At 37.8% G+C, this 14,099-nt stretch overlaps 1 long non-coding RNA gene across 1 annotated transcript in view; it reads right to left on the bottom strand.

Moving 5' to 3' along the window:
- The window catches only part of LOC309864850, a 59,840-nt gene extending 49,025 nt beyond the window's left edge, over positions 1-10,815 (bottom strand). Inside the window, exon 1 of the long non-coding RNA XR_014311792.1 lies at positions 10,723-10,815. This is a non-coding gene — a long non-coding RNA (uncharacterized lncRNA). The remainder of the gene's footprint in view (positions 1-10,722) is intronic.
- Between the last annotated feature and the right edge of the window lie 3,284 nt (positions 10,816-14,099).

The raw sequence follows: 14,099 nt of genomic DNA, 5'->3' as shown, positions 1-14,099 counted from the left end.
AGTCTCCATGTTTCCAGAGGGTTAGTTTGACCTTTAGCCATTTTAACCTTTGCCCTTGATTTTATTGAAATGTTTTTTTGACAGATACATTTTTCACCTGTGCCTTTAGTTTCTAGCCATGTGTGTGGTGGTGTTTTTATTTCAGATCATGTTAGTTGAATAATTTCCATATAATTTAAAATTACTTGGCTGAGTGAAAAGAAAGGTAATAACTGGCAAGGATAAAACTAATTATTCGTCCATACTCCTATGTTCCTTTTTAATTCTATGTGAAAAATATGAAGTAGAATCCTCTTTTTACATTAACTTATCTAGAAATAAGGAAACCTGAATATACATGTTAATAAGTGAAGGAGACTCAGAATCACCTTTCCTATGACAGCAATGGCAGAACTGTAGTTCTTATCTATGTAACCATTCAGTGCTAGATATTTGGTGTTAAATATCTAAGTCATTTCAAATGACCAACTCAGTTTTCAACCTTTCATAATATAGATAACATAGAAGAATTTCTCTGGATCTGTTACCAACTTGAATTTCAAAGCTCTGTATTGTCGGTAAATAATTACATTTATTTTGATTCTTTCATGCTGGGAAAGAAAATGCAATATGCCTATGTTAACCTCTTCACATATTCTTTGTGACTACTAATATTTACTCCTTCCCTTTCCAACATTCCTTTTTTTTTTTTTTTAAAGATCTTATCTATTAATCTGACAGACAGAGATCACAAGTAGGCAGAGAGGTAGGCAAAGAGAGAGAGAGGTGGAAGCAGGCTCCCTGCTGAGCAGACAGCCTGATTGGGGCTCGAACCAAGGACCCTGGGATCATGACCTGAGCTGAAGGCAGAGGCTTTAACCCACTGAGCCACCCAGGCGCCTTCCTTTCCAACATTCTTATGTGCTATGATAAAATTAATTTCAAATCTTTCAAATAGATTTTATTTATTAAATTATTTAAATAATTGCTTTCTGTATTACTTTATGAATTTATCTCATTTAAAAATTACACTGCTTCTTTATTATATTCCTTGATTTTATTTCTTATTAAAAATGTCTTTTCTAATTTCTTACTAGAAATGTCATTTCTTTATATTCATTGGCATTCCTATTAGAATACCTTTCTTCTATTCAACTACAATATAGTCTGCTTTTGTTTCCTTAATGAAAACATCAATAGAACAGGCTCCAATATTTCCTTGAAGATTCACTGGCATTGTAGCATTTTGGTTATAGTTGCCTTTATGAGATAGATAAGAACAATTTCTGAATCACCTCTCTGAATGCTACTTTTAACAATTTGATTAACAAAGGTCATATTGTAAGGTAATGTGATTGGTAGACGTAATGATGTTTCTGTCATTCTGATTGTCATGTACGCACATCCACATTTCTTAAAGACAAAAACTCTTGAATCAACTAGTTAAAGCAATGGTCAGAATATTTTTTAGATGGTTTTCTATGTACTTAAGGTGTAAATTGGCTTTACTAGGGAACACTGCCTACTTTCCACCTCTCTGCCTCCTACCCATACCCACCATATAACCTTTCCATGATATCTTTCTGGTTTTTTAACTTAACAAAGGTATAACCCTATATATTGGATATGGAGACAACTAATATCCATGTGTCATTGTGGCTGTGATACAGCTAAGAACTGAAATTGACCAGCTAGAGGTCATAGACAGCCCTGAAGGAGCGCTGTGCAACCTTCCAGCTTCGGGCAGAATCCATCAATGTGAAACTAACACATTGCAGTACTTCACTTTTAAGTAATGTAATTATCTTCAGAATGCTTATTTAGAAGGAAACTGCTTTATGTAATTGGTCCCCATTCTTAAACTAAAGCTTATTATTAGATTAAACTTTTGTATTCTTCCACCAACATACAAACCCATTTGGGCTTCTGGGCATAAATGGGCAGGAAATGACATGCTACTGGCAAAATCTTATTCTTTGCCTTCCAAGGCCACACACAGAACATAATTATAACCAACCATTGATTAAATCTGATGTCTCATGTTTTCTTTACTGGATTCACTTTATTCAGTATAGTACTTGGTGATAAACCATCAGAAAAATCTAAAGTATTCCATGTTCTTTTTAAAAATCTCTGCACGTTTTTGTGATTATGATCTGGTCTTTGGTCTTAAATAAGACACATTTCTAATAACTTACTGTAGTGCCTATTGTATCCCAAGCATAAACAGTAATTTCTGGCCCAAAGTAGGACTCCTTTTCAATCAAGTGTACCAGGTGCCCAGGGCTCTCTTTATTTCTGTGCCCTTTACCATTGACTCTTAAGTTATTCTAGCCTGAGACCAACCCGACCATGAAAATCTTTTAAGTAACTGTTTGAAGGCATTCTGGGGGAGGTAAACTACCTTTGAGAGAGGAAAAAAACACGATTTGTTCAGGTCAATTGATGTTATGGAATGGAAAAGAGGATCTAAGTCCTTCCATTTTAAAGAAATGGTTCACACTGAGCACTGAAGTAGTTGACAGAGGTGGAAATGGAGGTGGCTTTGAGGCACTCTTGAGGCAAAAATTAATATTTTTGAAGTATTTTGGTAATAGGCACATTTTGCATTTTCCTCCCAAAGTGGACTTTTGCTAATCAGAAACTGAGCCCATAGGCCTAAGAATATGGGAACAAATGCAGTTTGTTTTATGCAGTTTGCTAAACCTTGTGAGATGTCATACATAGCATTAATGTGGGGATGAGAGCAGTTCATGGCTTTAATATATCAGCAATACTGCCTGCTCAATCCAGTAGTCTTTATAAAATATCTTTGGGCTCTTAGATGAGATGAAGCCATTTTTCTTTCTTTTTATGACAAATACATTGAGGCATTCCTTGGGTTATGCAAATTTTAAGAACTGCAATCCACTTTAAATGACAGTGGCGTGAAGTTTTATGCAAAATAATGATACTGTATTTGCAGCTAAACAGGTTTAGGTCTCACTGGAGGATGACTGGGCAATGAAAAAAGTACATTTCTCCATTACAGATTCCTTCTCTACAAAAATAGCTGGCAGCAAAGAGGTGTGGTGAAAGAATCTAGAAAAAAAAATAAGAAACAAGGGGCACTAGCAAAATAGAGATTCATGCTCTTTGGGGGTATCAAAACATGTTTACTTGAGATCTCTTTTCTTTAATCCAATAAAAGTATTGGCAAAGTGTTTGGTATTTGAGGCATAGTAGTGGGAGTTCTGTCACGATGTAACTAAAGTTGGTGGGAAAACCAGTTTGAATAAAACGAGATCCAACTTGAACCTTTGCCCGTGCCTGGAACTAAAACCAAGTCAACCCACTGTTAAGTTAATGTTGAGTCATTAGGCTTTTTTTTTTTTTTTTTTGTTCATCTGTTTCTGAATATCTGTATCTTCTTTTTTTATACTCTTAAAAAATAAACTTGCCTGTGGCATACAGGATGGATGCAATTCTTAGCTTACTACATCCTCCTGCAGTTTTGAAAGATGAGTATTAAATTAAAATTTTTATAAAAATATATTTGTGGATTTAGATGTCTTTATTTGATTCCTGATACACTTCTTAGAACCCATCTTTTGGTGTTTCATATAGATTCCCGAAAGAGTTAACTGCTAAGAAATCTGCTTTGGTAGTTTTTGTTACAGAGAATGTTGGGAAATTGAGATGGGAAACCAATTCAAGACCGGTCCAGAAGCCATTGGGTAACCACTAATTGTTCAGCTCAGCAAGGAGACGTTTAAGTTATCAGCTCATCCCAGTTTGTTCTTCTTCTCACATCTTTCACATGAGAATATGTGCTTCTTACTTCCTGAACTTTTGAGTTCCCTTTAGACATTTTGAAGAGACAAACTACCTCAGAGATAATCTGCCCTAGTCTCAGATAACCACTGGTGTAAAACCTTTACCAAAATGAGCAGAGAGAACTGAACTATGTCGGAGAAGACCCCAAGGAAGAAAATGGTTAATTCATGTCAAAAACAGAATTGAAGTTGCTGACATATTATTCCTCTGAATGTATTAAATAGCCTTTCCATAATATTTCCATTACACTTGATGAATCCCTTCTAAGAGTATATAGCCCATTAAAAAAAAACAAACAAAAAACACATCTTCTGGAAAAGGGAAGGTCTAAAGGATTTAGGAGGTCAGAGGCACTCATTGTATTTTATAGAAATGGGATCATACGTGGTCAGTTTTATTTTTACAAATTAGTATACATTGAAACCTTGTCACATACACATACATACACCCATACCCATGCCATTTTTTAATCTTCTTTGGTCGAAAGAGCAGCGATGACTATGAAACTTGCCCTCACTGCCCCAGGCAGAATTCGTAGTTCCTTTCTCTATGCTTTGTTCTTCAGACATACATCTAATGAGGAACTTATATTTTTATATTATAATTATCTATTTATATTTCTTTCACCTTCACTTCCAACTAGACCATGAAGGCAAGGATCATACCTTATTCAGATTTATTCCTCAGCGCTTAGTGCAATGCTTGATACATAGTTGGTTCTCAATAAATGCATAAGTGAGTGGATGAATTAGTGCAACTCCTGTTGAGTCCAGTAGCCATACAGGGGTTCTTTTGAAAATCTTCCAACTATGTGGCCTGATCTCTGCAATTGAGGATCCTGTTCTGTGTCACTAACATATGTCATTATACCCAACCCAATCTGATATTACCTAGGTGGAAAGAAACTCTTTGTTTAGAGCAGGGATGAAGGGATTGGTTTTCCATGGCTACCCCAAAATGTCAATCTAATATAGATAACACCACCAATTAATGTTTACATTTTACTCAGCACAGAATTCTTTACCACCAAACCTGAGAGCTAAGTATTATTGTTTTTTTGTACCTCAGAAATTAGGACTCAGAGAAGTGAAATACTTTCCCAGATTACACAGATAATAAGGATGGAGAGCTTATTAGAACTCATGCCCCTGGCTCCAAATCCCACCATCTTTCTACAATGCCCTGCCTTATCTCAGAGTTATGGGAATGAATAGAAAAGCCACAGATGTTCTTTAAACTCCCAACTCAAGATTGTCACAAAAATTGCCCAAGTGGTTCTCATGACACATAGATTCAGGCCATCTCTAGGAAGGTATTTTAGAATCAACACAACCCATGTGTGTGTGTATGTAGTCCTTTATCCTCCTAGAAACAAAATGGTCTATCCATTTTGGCTTTGGCTTTATTTGAAAGGGTACTGAAAAGTCTACTCATTATGAAATCATATTTCATCCACATCTAGAATTTTACTATGTAGAATTCTTCTCCCCATACTTCAAGAAAAACCTAACAAAACATTATAAGATCCAAACCACAAAAATAGACAAGGAGATGATCAGTTCCTACAGATATGAAATGAGAGGATTATTTCCCTAATTCATTCATACTAAAAGTAACTCTTGAAGCTTGTAAAAGTGGAAATAAAATTCAACTTTGTATTACAATAAGAATTTGGAATATGTTAACATAGAATAATAGATAAATAAGACATAAAAATTAGTTTCAAAAGAAAACAATAAATTCATGAATGAGTTTAATGATAAATTATGAAGGATGTTAGAGATGAAAAAACCCTCTCATTTTATTTTTTGAGGTCGTGGAAAGAAACTGTATTTATAATAGGATCCTGGGTACCCCTGTTAAAAGTGACTACTAAGGTAAATAGGTTGTTCGCCCAAGACAATATTTTTAAAATACCTCTGTCTGGTCTAATGATCCAAGTTTTTCACTATGCTTTGCCCAAGTATTCTTCAATGGAAGAAAAAAACAAGGCTACTGCAATCCATACATCATTCTCATAGTTCTGAGTGCCCTTCAGTTCCTCAAACAATGACAGCTAAGCCAACAAAACCAATGAAGACAGTTACTACTGTGAAAAGAAATTGTTTAAAAGAGAAAGTTTTGGGGTTTTTTTCTCCCTATTTCCTGTAACCCCTGACCTTTTCCCTTTTAGTCAGTTAGACCTTCTCTATTGATAACACAACAGAAAGCAGAGAGCAAATGAGTCAGTTCTTGGCTTTGAGGTTTCAAAAATGTCTAATTTTTTTGAATATTTAGTGCATAATTTTGAATATTTAGTGCATAAGAACAAAGTTTTCCCAATTCTTAGGGCTCTGGACAAGAACTCTGACTAGGAGAAGAAGAGGAGAACCCTGAAGATACATTCCTGAGAAAGATGAATTCTATGTCTTGTCTCTTACCAAAGGTTAAACTTTGGGAAGAATGAAAACAAGGCCCAAGATGTGCTTTCTGAGATTAGAGGGACCTGTGCTTTCTTCTTTGGCCTACCCTCAGGGCAGAAGCAAAAACAGAGAAGATACAGATACAGATCCACGGGTGTGGTGTGCGTAGGAAGAGAAGGCCATAGACCTCCAGGCATCCTGGGTCTAGTGTGGGTGGAGCAACAGAAACTAAAAAGAGTTCAGGCCTTAGGGAGACTCATAGTCCTTTAATATCCCCAAGTAGTCTGTGACTGAAAAGGTCTCCTCTGCATATGAAGGTGGGCATTGAGGTGGGCTGAACTTGGCCAGGTTTAGGGGGTTCTCCATTGCTCAACATGATCCAGCAGCAGTCGAATGACTCCTGTGCCCCCTAGAGGGATTTGGTAGGATCCAAGTGATTACCTACTGCCCAGTGGCTTTGCATTTGGGGACACAGGACAACCAAGCATGGATCTGCATGGAACAAGGATGAATGGTTAGCAGGACCAAGGATATTTCAGGGGATACCTGCGTGACAAGATGATCTGAGGACCAGATGCCACTGTGCTCTCGAAGCGTTGGCCAGGGCTATGCCCTTCCAGATATGCACAACCAAGAAGAATGCAGGTTAGAAATAAACCTTAAGTCAATTTATAGACAAATAAATTTATTTCTACAAACCTGCCTTTGAAGACTTTTAACCCACTATGTGCGCAAGTAACATTTCAGAAAATTGAGTTTTTTCAGTTGTGCTGGTTTATTCTAATCAAAAGTTGGAAAGATGTGTCAGTAGCTCGTAAACCTCCAGATATTTCTCCAAGTCTAAAAATCCCTCCCATCTACCCAATTCACTGCTCCAATTTGGAAAACTTTGTATGTTTAATGTAATGAATGGTAGCCTTTATACACTTTTGAAAATACCTACAATGACATCTCATTTTTATTCTATTTAGTTTGTTCTCTTCTGAAAAGAGTACTGTATGTTTACATGCACATATAAATATAGATGCAGACATATAGATATAATTGCAGTTCATCCTATCATCCCAGAAGTCAGGAGCAAAAATTCCACACATATTACAGGCTTTTTGTCTTGTGGTGATGAAGATTTTACTCTGTACATGGGGAACAAGAGTTGGCTTGCAATAAACCAAATCCATAGTAGAGAACACTTTTACAACAGAGTTGCATTGTATTCAGAAATAGAGATCATTAATAAAGACACCAATAGAAACTATTCAACCTCCCGCTCAAATATTTACTAAATTATTGGTCTCTCTGTGAGAACATTTTCCTCTGGCATAAACAGTGGCCATGAATAGGATGAGTGTTTGAACAGTACAAAAGTACCAGGTTTCTTCCTGTTACCCAAACAGCAATAAACACCATTGGTACAGCACCCTGTACCACAGCCCTTGTCAGACAATGGGGCTCACACACGAGGGGCCAAGATGTTCAGTTCTCTGATAACATGAATGTTCAGTCCCAGCTGGGGAGACACCAACAGCCAAAGTTAACAGTTGCAAAAGAGCCATTGAAGAAAAATGGAAAGGCTTCCTTTCCCTCCAAAGCCATGGCGGAATGCAAAAGAGCTACATCTGGGTGTCTGGGAATGAATCGCGTTATTGTATTAAGGAGTTGGGCACATACTCTGCTACCCTTCCCTGCCACCACAACCTTCTCCCAAGAACGTTGGCCTATTGATTTCTCTTCTCAAAGCTACCTGTATTGGTGTATGTTGGGGCCAGCGCATGAAGAAAACAAAAAACCCTCTTACTTTCTGTAAAGTAATTCTAAAGAAGTTAAAGGCAGAAATGATGATTTACATAACCTATAAAAAGCATTTATGTATCTCTTTTTAACATGTAATATATATATGTATGTAAATTTCAGAGGTAACTGTGATTGTTTCCTCCATTTTTAAATGGGGAAGTTAACCACAGGTTAAATAAAAGTTTTCTAGCTGAGATGCTAGCTCAGATGTGTCTGGCTCCTGATTTTCTCCCGGGAAGTAAGATGATAACCGAAACAGTGAATTTTATACTTTTCTTGACTGCAGTTCACAAGAAGATAGGCATTTTAGGGGACGCCTAACTGACTTTGTCCATGGAGCATGCCACTCTTGATCTCATAGTTAAGAATTCAAGCCCCACATTGGTCATAGAGCTTCCTTGAAAGAAGGGACTTATTTCATACTGAGACCTTGAACACAACTCATGTGTGTATAACAGAAGTTTCATGAAATAATAGCAAAATAATATATGCCTTTATACACGTTTTCCGCAGGCCCAGAATATGAATATTTCCTATTTTATTCTCTTTAAGGGACAAAAAACTGTAATAATCCACTAAGTTTGTTTCATTTTATGACTTTCACATAGGTCTGGAACCATATTTGAAAAACATTTACTTAAACATCTCCAGCAAAAGGCCCCTGGCTTTTTTTTTAATGACCCCTATGACTGGTGTCTGAATTCTTCTGTTAAAGTCTATTTTATTTCTGAACATTTCTGTGTGTAGAGGTAGGTCTATGTCTCTGCTATCTCTAAAACAGCCTTCCAGATCCTGGAAATGACCATCAAATTCCTCAGGAGTCTTCTCTTCTCCAGTTCAGTTATGCCCACTTTTCTTTGTTCCTTGAATGATGGAGTTTCCATTCTGTCTACACAGAATGCACAACACTTTGAGATAGCCTAGCTGTCTGAGCCAGATTACAACTCCAACACTCTGTCTTAAATATCAAACTTAGATTTTGCTGCCCAGAGCAATGTTTCTATTTACAGTTTAAAATCATATTAACCTTTTTGGTGGCTACATTCGCATGCTGGTCCCCCACCACCACAGAGTTCATATCCTTATGACAATGAAACTCATGGTAGCTTAATGCCACCTGATATAACCTGTTAAATATTGACAGATACTGCAAAGAGAAACTGTGGCACATATAAGTCATGATATTTAGAGGATTCTTCACTTTAATAGTTGTTTTTGATGTTAAGGGATACATACTATCTCAACTTTGTAACTTAAAACGATGCCTGCTATATACACTATTTCTTTGTAGGTAAACAATGCATTCCTACTTTATATAAATACACTTTCGACACACTTTTGTGACATAAATTTGTTTTGCTTTTTTCCCCCTTTAACTGAGAAGACTTTACTACTGAGGAATTTTGTTACTCAGTTGTTTTTATTTTGACATTACAACATTGATTAGATATTTCATCTTAGGGACTATGCTTTTGTTTATATATATGTGGTTAATTTATATGCTACTTATTTCCCACACCCTGTTGATATTACTTCCTAGCAGACCCTCCCTTTTCCAAAAATAATATTCCTTTTTCTGTTTTCAGTATAATGTTTGTAATAAAAAGGAAACACAGATAAACTCCAAAGATATAAATTAGGAGTTTTGTGAAATCCTTGATTTAAGTCAAGGGATCTCAGGATAAAATGTCTTAGTATGGTACCAAAGAGTGCTGATGTGTGGACATTTCACAAAAACAAAGCGTGGTGGTACAAAAAAAGGAAGAACTAGCCAAAGATAGAACATGCTGCTTTAGAGAGTGAGGGATTTTTTTTCCCTGCACGTGGGCAACTATGTGACATGGATTTTAAAGAAGAAGATAAGGAATTGGGAGCTGGACTAGATTGGCATTTTTCAAACTCTGCTCTCTGAGCAGGACATGGGTACTGGGAGGGAGACAAGCAGTCTGGCAGAGCTCCCCGGTCTCTGCTCCTGTGCCCGACAAATAAATATTCCTTTCCTGTACCCAAAGCAGCTCCCCTTGTATCTTTTCAAATATGGTGCCTCTGTATAAACTGTGTTTGCCCATGGCTAAAAGAAGTTTCTAGATCAGTGGACAAGATGGTCTTTAACCTCTCTTCTGGTCCGATCTTTATCCCCTGGAATCAAAATCATTTCTGTTTGGATGCCATTTTGTAAGGGCAGGAAGAAAGTGTCTGGAAGATGACAGATATTTTTACTTGTCATAGTCCAAAAGATTCTGGGAGAACAGCAGAAAAGTGAATTTAGGAAAACTAACTTCATAAGAGATGGAGAAGGCTGAGTTTAGTAACAGCTAAGAAGGGTAAATGATTCAGCAAACTGATATACATCAGTATTCATGCACATCAGCTACCAGCTGCCTTTTGCTTCACTCCTTTGCTTCTCTACCACCCCAGGCTCCCAGGAAACTCTTCAGTTCCACTTACACTCTTAGGTCTTAGTATTTAATGACTCCTTGAGACCTAGAAAGAGAATTTAAGCTCTTCTCTGCAGCCTCAGTTCTCCTTTCTGCCAGACTGGCCGCACCTCAGACACTTCTAACCCTGGGCCCCTTTGCAGCAGATCTCCTACCTCTGGATTGGGCCCACTATGAGTTAATCTTTCCAAGTTCCAGGTGAGCCCTCCCCCTCCCTGAGACCCAGTACTGTTCTTAAACAGCCTTTGTGACTGGGCTTCCAAAGGGCCTGTCACTATGCTGTGACACCTGCTTACCTGAGCTGTCCGGCCTGGCTGTATATGCAGAGGTTGTGTCCTCGGAGAGTGGCTCCTTTCCCATGTGGCTGTCCCCTTCACCAGGGTGCAGGTTCTCTGTCTCTTTCTAATCTTTGATTCACTAAAGAATTCTGGAAAAGGCAGATCGAAAAATAGTTTAGTTTTTGTTTTGGTTTCCTTTTTTGTTTATCTATCTGGAATGCCAAAAGAATGTCTCTAACAGGACATAGTTGCAGGTCAACTTTCTATTTTTCCACCTAGTTCTGTGTTCTGCTTTTATTTCTTCTTCATCCCTTGACCAGATAGATGAAAACAAAAGTCTGTAACATGTCACCTCTTATATACAGTCCATGTTAGGCAGAACCTAGGCAATCATCTATATTAGGTCTTTTGTACCTCACCATAGACCTGAGAAGTAGTCCACTGTTTTATGGAAAGACTAAATCTCAGAAAGACCAAATCTACTTTTTCGACAAAACACAGCCTACACATGGTAGAGTTGGAACTGGAATGCACAACTGAAACTTCAATGTCCATGACATTTCACTATGTACCTCTCCAATTAAGAGAAATTCATCTCTCTTCATGGAGTATTTGCAACTTTAAAACATTGGTATTTTTTATACACTTTTATTTTTCAGGCAATCTAGTTTATGTGAAAACTAAATTTCAGATAAACCTCCCACCAAAATAAAATTATGGAAAAATAAAAGTATAATTTATAATCTGTACAAATATAAACTGAAATCCACTCCTGAGTCCTCCTGCTGAGGCTATATAGCTGTGCATATGACCCAGGAGCTCTCAACCCTCCCAAAACCACCACTACCATCACCACTTTCTCTCCCACCATAAAGCCATGCCAGTTGCAGTGAGGAGTGATATCAATAGAGTGACATCTCTGAATTTGTGATAATTTGCTTATGAAAACAAAATCCAAAATTTTCTTGGTACATATTAACTCATAATTGATGGCGACAGGCAAGTGTGTCATGACATTGGGGTTGGTGGGTTGGAAAAGAATGTCAGATTCAAGGTTCTGTTTTTGACTACATGTGTTGAGCACCTGTTGTGCACCAGCCATTGGTCTATATTCAGCATAGGATCAGTTCTGCCTTTAGACCTATATCGTCAGAGTTGCTCCCCAGAACCTTGTGCTTGGGGAGATCCCTCTCCTTCAGTCTCATCCCTCTCCATCAGATAAAGGGAACATGTCTACTGAAGTCCCATCCCCAAACCAGACCATGTTCTGTCACTTGGGACCTGGAATTCTCTGTCCTGATGACCTGAGCCTTCTTCTAGGGGTGGTGCAGACTCTCTGAGTTCTACTACTCTCCAAAGTCTGGATAGCATGTCTGGAATGTCAGCTTTTAGGTCCAAGGGACAGCCAAGGAGTAACTGTTTTCAGACCAAAGAGAGGAGGCTGGATTTTGGAGAGATTTTGAATGTGCTTTCATTAAGAAAGAGGGAACTAAGGAGTAAGAAGAGTAAAGGCTCAGGCTGGGAGGGTGCCTCTGTTTCTCTGGTTGCCTTGACCCTGGGCTGCCAGGAATTCAAGGATGATCGGGCTTTATCCTCTCAAGGAGTTTTCAGTCTGGTTAGAAAGACAAGCACACAAATAGATTACAGTCCAACACAGTGAACACGATGCTTCGGATTCTTTTAAATATCACAGGAAGGTAACTTAGGCCAGGCATGAGGATGTAGAGATTGACTGGGAAGGATGAATCTTGAAGGATGAATAAGATAAGCTAATAACAAGGGCGCTGGGGAGAGAGGGAAAGTAGGATTGTAGAAGTTGCAAGAAAGAACAATGCTAGGACAGACACTGAGGCATGAAGCAGGAAATTCTCTTACCGGGCAAGACTGAGCAATGCTCTCATATCTCACAAAAAATTCTGCACACACATCTGGAAAGAGAAAAAGCTAAATATATGTGCATTTGACACAGTTATGGTGTGGGAGAGAGGCTTATACATTTTTTAGTGTTTTTGGAGCAAAAGTCCTACGTGGAGAGAGTAATACGAAGTAGAGCAAAGACTTCGACACATTTTGGAATAGGTTGTTTCTGACAATGTGAAGGTTAACCTTATTTTAGAAGTGACAGAGCTTGAAGCACAGACTGATATGATTGACTTAATTTTAGTTAGCAATGTGAAGGATTATTTGGAAAGCACTGAAGACTAAAGACACAAAGAACTAGTAGGCAGTTATAATACAGGAGAGCAATGATAAGGGCCTGAGCTACCATAAATTGAAATCTTAACACAGACATGGTTGTATCCCTTGCCTACCACAGAGTAGGTGCTCGGTTACTAATAGTTGAACGGATGACCAAGTCAATAACAATGGGAGATGAGAAGAGGACATATTTAGGACAGCTAGAAATCATAGGAATCAAATGTGGAATTGACAGGGTCAGAAGTCAAGGATAATTCTAGGATGTCTTAGTGAGTATGGGACAGATGATGCCAGTGACTAAGAAAGGATGATTTTCAGAGGGTGAGATAATGAAACAAGTTTGGGTTAAGTTCAGCTCTGGGTGTTTGGGGGTCAGCCTAGTACAGATGACTCAGAGGCAATAAACAGAAACCTAGAAAAAGTCATTACAAATTTTACTTTATATCAGAATGCCTAGGATATATGTTAAAATACAGACTCCTGAGGGCTAACCCTGGATATTCTGATTCATGAAACACAGGTTGAAGTCCAGGAATCTGCATTTCAAATAAGCACCCCAGGTGATACTAGTATAGTCTATTTGGACAACTTTTTTTTTTTTTTTTTTTTTTTTTTTTTTTTTTTTTTTTTTAGGGAGAATTTATTTAGCTCTAAAGTTTGGGTGACATATTAGAAATATAGATTTGAGAAACAATGACGTAAGGATAATAATCATCAACACTGACCACTTGCAATGTGACAAACTGTTCTAAGCACTTCGTTAACATGTATAAACCTCATACCTCTATCAAATAGGTATTATTACAGATTGGAGAACTGAATTTTGAAGAGGTTTGTGAGTGTCAGAGAGGTGGTCTGAACTCAGGAAGCCTACATTCATGGCCAGTAACTGTGTTCCTACTCATTATGTTAGTCTAGTCCTCCTATATCTGTAATACCTGTTCGAGTAATTACTAGTGGCAAAAGAGGTGAGATTGCCCAAGAAGGTGTCATGTCTATGGGCCAAATACTGAATGCTCGAGAATATCAAGCATGAGTAGCAGATAAAGGTATAAGATTAGATGAGACTGGCAAGTATTTGGACCCTTCCCAGTTTCCTCAAGGAGTACCAGGTTTTCTTAACACAGGGAAGGCAAAGGCAAAGAAGCTCTTAATAAATATTCTTTGTAATAATATTGATGATGGGATCTTAAATA

Source organism: Mustela nivalis, assembly GCF_964662115.1.
Source record: "Mustela nivalis genome assembly, chromosome: 5".
Classification (NCBI taxonomy): Eukaryota; Metazoa; Chordata; class Mammalia; order Carnivora; family Mustelidae; genus Mustela; species Mustela nivalis.
This window is presented reverse-complemented; position numbering and strand designations above follow the sequence as displayed.